Raw genomic sequence first — 7361 nt, 5'->3', positions numbered from 1 at the left:
GCAGGAGCCAGGGGACAGCCCAAGATCACACCCACCATTGGCTTTTGGTCTCCTACTCCAAGGTCAAGAAACTTAGGCACTGCAGTTTCTATCCTCTCCTGGGAGGGACCCTGGAGCCACAGGCAGGTCTAAGTGAGGACTTGTGGGCCCACTGAGCTGACTGAAGGTGACCCAAGAGTGCAGGGTCTCCCTGGGAGGACATCCAGGCCTGGCCACATGGAGCGGGTTTTCTCTCCCTCAACCCCCCTCAGACCAGGAAGTACGAAAATGCTCTACTTCCTGCTGCCCTGTGAGGCTCTGCCTTCTCCAAGTGGATCATTCCCCGTGAGAGCCCAGGTACCTGTGCCAGGGGAGAAGAAGGGTCCACACCTGTGCCTTGCCACCAACATGGAAAGTTGACCATTTTATGGCGTGAAGGTGCCTACAGAAATAGAATTGGCATACCAGCAGTGGTAGAAATAAACAGTTGCCTCTGGTAGGCACTGCTAACACAGGCAAGTCGGAGCCCCTTTGGAAGAGAAGTAAATTTCCAAGGACCCAGAGGGGCTCCGATGTGCCTAGCAATGAGATTGCCAGGAATCCAGGCCCAGTGGGGCACACCTGTAATCTCAGCTACTCCAGAGGCAGAGGCAGGAGAATGGTGAGTTTGAGGCAAGCCTCAGCAACTCAGTGAGATCCTTGGCAATATATTATTATGTTGTATTATATAATACAAAGTAATCTCCAAATAAAAGAAAAAAGGGGTGGAGATGTAAGTCAGAGGTAGAACGCAGTACCACAATAAATAAATAGATGATAGATAGGTAGATAGATACGAGACAGGGAAGGCAGATTTTGAATAATTAATCTCAGTCATTCTCCCAAAAAAAAATTTTTTTTTTTTTTTTTTTTTTTAGTACCAGGGATTGAACTCAGGGGCACTTGACCACTGAGTCACATCCCCAGCCCTATTTTGTATTTTATTGAGAGACAGGGCCTCACTGAATTGCTTAGCACCTGGCTTTTGCTGAGACTGGCTTTGAACTGGTGATCCTCCTGCGTTAGCCTCCTGAGCCATCTCCCAAAATGTTTTCTAAGGCATAATAAGGTGCATCTGGCCAAAACTGCAACCCTGCAGGTAGAAAGTTTCCTGTGGTGTCCAACTCTCCCCCAAGATGCTCTGGGCTAGGGGTTCCTGGTCTCTTTTGTGATTCAGTCCTGCTCAGAATAATGTTTAATATGCAATAAAATATAAATGGACTAGCAGAGGAAAGCAATTCTAATGAAATTCAGTCAAACTATTAAATAAAACAAAAAGGTTCAAAATATTTTTAAAATGTTTGATATGATAATATACCTGTTTCTTTTTTAACGCTTTAAATAGCAAAGCTCTAACTCAAAAGTGGTTCTCATGACTTGTAATTTCAAATACGAGGAATGTGAACAATACTTCAGAGTTTCTGCAACAACCAAGATGTGGTATGACAATATCTCTGATTCCTTATTGATGGCAAAGTGACAGGTGCAGCTACTAATGATGTGGTTTCTCCTTAAATGAAAGAAAATGTGATTTTCAGTTGGAGGTTAATTAAAAGAAGTAGGCTGGGGTGTAGCTAGGTGACGGAGTGCTTGCCTGGCATGTGTGAGGCCCTGGGGTTTCCATCCCCAGTACTGCAAAAATAAATAAATAAATAGGTAATTGTATTCCCAGTCAAGTTCATGGACTTCCCGAATTATATCTGGGAACCATCTCAGGGCCCCCAAATAAACAACCCTGCTTTAAGCAATGGGTAAAAATTGAAAATATTTTAAATAAAACGTTCAGAAATAGCAGAGAGCCGGGTGTCATGACGCACATCTGTCATCCCAGCAGCTCGGGAGGCTGAGGCAAGAAGATGGCGAGTTCAGAACCAGCCTCAGTAATTTAGCAAGGCCCTGAGCAACTCAGTGAGACCCTGTCTCTAAATAAAGCATAAAAAGAGCTGGGGGTGTGGCTCAGTGGTTAACTGCCCTTGGGTTCAATCCCTAGTACCAAAAAAAAAAAAAAAAAAGGAAAAGAAAAAAAAAAAACAAATGGCAGAGAGTCAATGATATGAGGACTCAGCCATTCACCATCAAAAGAAAAGCCCTGGGCTGTGGCTGGGGCTGTGCTCAGTGCTGGAGCGCTCGCCTAGCATTCAGGAGACTTTGGGTCCCATCCCTAGTACCATAAAAAAGACAAGAAAGAAAAGAAGAGCCCCGTGCTGCCTCCCACCTGACAATCAGTGGCAGCCTCTGCAGCCTCCTGATTCTACTTGACACAATCAAGACTCTTGATCTTGCCAAACAAACTGGAGAAGGACACAGGTCGTAGAGGTGAGAGGAGGCCTGATTTCTCACTGACTTGGATGGCCTTGTTTGGAGCTCAGTGAAAAGAGCTCATTAAAAGAAAAAAAAAAGTGAAGGGTTTATGCCCACATAAAAACATATGTGTTATAAGTTGGACACAACTTAAAATGTGTATACACATGTAGTAAAACTTTGGTTTGGAGTGTTTTAAGTTGGTCATGGTATTATCAACTAATTAAGATTAAAATTTGGTGCTTGTGCCAGGTGCAGTGGCACATGCCTGTAATCCCAGCAGCTCAGGAGGCTGAGGCAGGAGGCTCTTGAGATCAAAGCCAGCCTCAGCAACTCGGTGAGACCCAGTCCCTAATAAAATGTTAAAAAAAAAAAAAAAAAAAAAAAGTGTTGGGAACATGGCTTAGTAGTTGAGCACCTCTTGGTTCAATCCCCCATATTAAAAAAAAAAAAAAAAAAACTCGCACCATACTCAGAAGACTTCCAGAAGAGTGTTCGCTCTTTCTACTGCAAAAACCTGGAAATAATCCAAATATCCACTGGTAGAAGGAAGGGCGAATACATCAAGATGTATTTATATAATGAATACTTCACAGCAATGAACATGAACTACAGCCATGCCCATTGCCACAAACAAAGCTCACAAAAAATATAGATAGATAGATAGAGCGAGCAAAAAAGCAAGTTTATAAAAGGACACATTATGTTATTCCATTTTATATAGTTCAAAAAAGTCAAAACTAATCACTGTATTGTTTACGTGTGTATGCACATATAGTAAAACTGTGAAACAGAGAAGTTGGCGAACACGAAATTTAATAGTTAATATAGTGGAGTGAGAATGGATAGGGACAGAGTAGGAGGGAGGATGGAGACTGGGAAGAAGGGGAAATGGTTTTTGCAGTAGATGGTGAGTACATGGTGTTCATTTTGCTTTATTTTACGCCTTATTTTTTATTGGTTCTTCTTAGCTAAACATGACAGTGGGACCCATTTTGATAAAATTATACAAGCACAGGATAATCTGATTCTTAATTAGGACCCAATTCTTATGAGTAAGCACATTGGTGGATTCACTTGGCTATCTTCATATGTGTACACAGGAAAATTATATTAGATTTATTCTATTGTCTTTCCTATTCCTGTACCCCTCCATTCCTTTTGTTCTCCTTTGTCTAATCTACTGAACTTCTCTTCTTCCCTTCCTCCTCTTTTTTATTATGGCTTAGCTTCCAAGTATCAGCAAAAAATTCAACCTTGTTTTTTTGGGACTGGCTTATCATGGATGGATAGTCTCTATATCCATCCATTTACTGGCAAATGTCATGAAGCCATTCTTCTTTATGGTTGAGTAATATTCCAGTGTGTGTGTGGGGGGGGGTGTGTATAACAATTTCTTTATTCATTCATTTGTTGGTGAGTGTCTAGTTTGGTTCCACAACTTAGCTATTGTGAATGCCTTATTTTTATATTATGTATATTCCTATAGGCATGGAATATTTCCCAAATTTTAAAAATAAAGGGCATTTAATTGTTTAATTAATTTATTTTTTTATTTGTTAAAAAATGAAAAGAGAATGGGAGAAAACATTTGCAAATCATGTATCACTTATTTGTTCAGGATCCTGAACATATAAAGAACTCTCACGACTCAGCAACAAAAGAATCTCAAATTAAAAAATGAGTACAGTATTTGAATAGACACATCTCCAAAGAAGATATACAAATGGCCAATGAGCCCCTGAAAAGATGCTCAACATCATTAGATCTTAAAGAAATGCAAATGGAAACCACAATGAGATACCACTTCACACAAAAACTTTAAGCCAGTGACAGAAGGACACAGCACACGTCGGAGTCCCCCTTCTTACGTGTATGACTCAGTGGTTCTTAATGTATTCCTGTGGCTGGGCAGCCTCACCATTACCAACTCTAGAACATTCCATCATCCCCAGCAGATCCTTGTACTGGGGCTGGGGCTGTAGCTTAGTGCTAGAGTGTCTGCTTAGCATGCACAAGGTCCTGGGTTCAGTCCCCAGCCCTGCAAAGAGAAGAAAAGACTCCCTGTGCTCATTAGCAATCCCTCCCCCATCCCTCTCCCCCACCCACCCCCTGGCAACCACTCATCTACTTTCCCTCTCTGTGGATTGGCCTGGATTTATTCTGGACATTTTGTATAAATGGAATCATACAATACGTGGGCTTTTGTGTCTGGCTCTTTCACTGAGCAGTGTCCTCAAGGCTCGTCCCTGTCAGGGCACACCTCGGCACTGCGTCCTCTGTATGGCTGAATCAGCCTCTGATGTGTGGATAGGACGCATTTATTTGATCTATCCGTTCATCCACTGATGAACGTTGAGTTTGTTTCCAGTTAGAGGTGGGGGTGGAGGGCACCAGGATTGAACCCAGAAGTACTTAACCACTGAGCCACATCCTCAGCCCTTTTTCATATTTTATTTAGAAACAGGATCTTGCTGAGTTGCTTAGAGCCTCGCTAAATTGCTGAGGCTGGCTTTGAACGCGTGATCCTCCTGCCTCAGCCTCCGGGCTGCTGGGGTTACAGGCGTGCACCAGTGTGCCCGGTCTTCTCTATGTAACTTTCTGAGGAACTACTGCCCAACTGTTTTCCAAAATGGCTGTATCGTTTGAATTCCCACAAGTAACGCCGTTTCTCCATAGCCCTGGCAACACAGGTTCTTCTTTCTTAATTTTTTAAAATTTTGAAACAGGGTCTTGCTGAATTGCTGAGGCTGGCTTTGAACTTGTGATAGCCCTGCCTCAGCCTCCTGAGTCACTGGAATTACAAACAGTACCACTGTGCGGTTTTTTGATTTGGGGTTCTGGCCATCCTAGTGAATGGGAAGTAAAAATCATCTCATTGTTGTTTTTAGTCACTTTACTAATTTCAGTACCTAATATCTCAAAGATTCTATTTATATCTTCTGATATCCTGGTGTTCCCTTTAGGGGAAAATGAGAATTTTTTCTTTCAAAGTGACAAACCTTTAGAGCTATATGCTCTAAGTCTTTATCCAAAGTATTTAGGCTGAAAATAAAACTCACAGACAGCACACACCACACACACACACACACACACACACACACACACACCCCCACTCATGCACAGTGTTGCATATTAGAAAATCCCACTTGTCCTTCTAAAGTTTGAAATGAAAGAACAGAGTTAAGGTTGTAGATGTTCACTCCCAACAAGAGGGTCACAGGGGCCCAAATGATCCTCTGCCCTGAAACAGTGGTACTCAGGACGTTGAACATCTGGCAGTGGAGAACAGAGACTGCTCAAAGACAGGGAACGAAGGAGGTGAGCCCTCCAGGTGCCCCAACTTACTGCCCGGAGAAAGTTTCCAGGCTGCAGCAGGAAGAAAGGTGCCCAGAGAGAGCCCAGCAGCCTCTCTGAGCTGAGTCAAGGGACGGAGGTCCAGGAAGGCAAAAAGGCCGACCTCACAGGCAAGAGCAGTAAGGAGGGGCTGGCTGCGCGGGGATTCTGTGGGGACCTCAGCTGAGTATTAATGACCGCGTGCATGTGAAGAGAGCACCTGAGCCCGGAAAGAGCCACCTGAAAGGACTAGAGGGGACAATGCCCAGAGCCACACAGGCCAGCCATACTCCACATGGGCCAATGATTCAGGGAACATCCAAGGATGAACTAACCCTAGACAAAATCACTCCAGTTCTACTTAACAAAGTCCAAAAGCAAGAGCAGAAAAGAGCAAACTGTTTCAGGAACCTAACTGAATCTCAAAAGAGAACTTAAAAAAAAATTTTTTTGTAAGAATATAAAAATATCCAGCATTGGCTGGGGATGTGGCTCAAGCGGTAGCGCACTCGCCTGGCATGCGTGCAGCCTGGGTTCGATACTTAGCACCACATACAAACAAAGATGTTGTGTCCGCCGAAAACTAAAAAATAAAACATCTAAATTCTCTCTCTAAATAAATAAATAAAAATATCCAGCATCCCATAAAGTAAGAGTCACAAAGTCTAGAATAGAATTAAAAATTACCAGGCAGTTGGGCACAGTGGCACATGCCTGTAATCCCAGTGGCTTGGGAGGCTGAGACAGGAGGATCATGAGTTCAAAGCCAGCCTAAGAAAAAAGTGAGGTGCTAAGCAACTCAATGAAACCCTGTCTCTAAATAAAATACGAAATAGAGCTGGAGATGTGGCTCCGTGGTGGAGTGCCCCTGAGTTCAATCCCTGGTATCCCCACAAAAAAATTTACCAGGCATATGAATAAAGAGGAAAATACAACCCATAATGGAAAAATCAATCAACCAAAGTTAACCAAGAAATGACAGGGCCATTAAAGCTGGGGGTGGGGTTCAGTAATAGAGCAATTGCCTAACATGCACAAAGCCCTGGGTTCCATCCCCAGATGTAAGAAGACAGATGTTATATGGTCCCACTTAGATGAAATATCTGTATTGGGTAAATACTTAGACAGAAAAGTAGATTAGAGGTCACCAGAGACTGAGTAGGGAGGGAATGGGCAGTTATTGCCTAATGATTTCGGCATTTCTGTTTGGAGTGATGAAAAAGTTTTTGAAATAAGTGGTGGTGATTGTTGCACAACGCCACAAATAAAACTAATGTCCCTGTACTGTTCAGTTGCTCCCCAGGGATCTGTGGGGGATTCAGTCCAAGACCTCCAGTGGATGTCTGAAACTTCCTACTGTACTGAGCACCACATATACCATATTTTACACATACATACCTATGATAAGGTTGAAGATACAAATCAGGCCCAGCAAGAGACTAACAACAATTACTAGTTACAAAATTAAGAAATCATAACAATACATTGCAATAAAAATGATGAGAATGTAGTCCCCCCCACCCCTCTCTTTCAGCTGCTACGGGGCAGGTAGCATATACAGCATGGATACTGTGAACAAAAGAACAGAGCAAGAAGATATGAGATTTTATAATGCTTCTCAGAATGGCAATTTAAAATGTATGCATTATTTAATTCTGGAATTAGCCATTAGGTTTTTGGGACTTCAGTTGATTTGGGGTATTTCT

This window comes from Callospermophilus lateralis, chromosome 19 (genome assembly GCF_048772815.1).
Source record: "Callospermophilus lateralis isolate mCalLat2 chromosome 19, mCalLat2.hap1, whole genome shotgun sequence".
In the NCBI taxonomy this organism is placed as follows: Eukaryota; Metazoa; Chordata; class Mammalia; order Rodentia; family Sciuridae; genus Callospermophilus; species Callospermophilus lateralis.
This window is presented reverse-complemented; position numbering follows the sequence as displayed.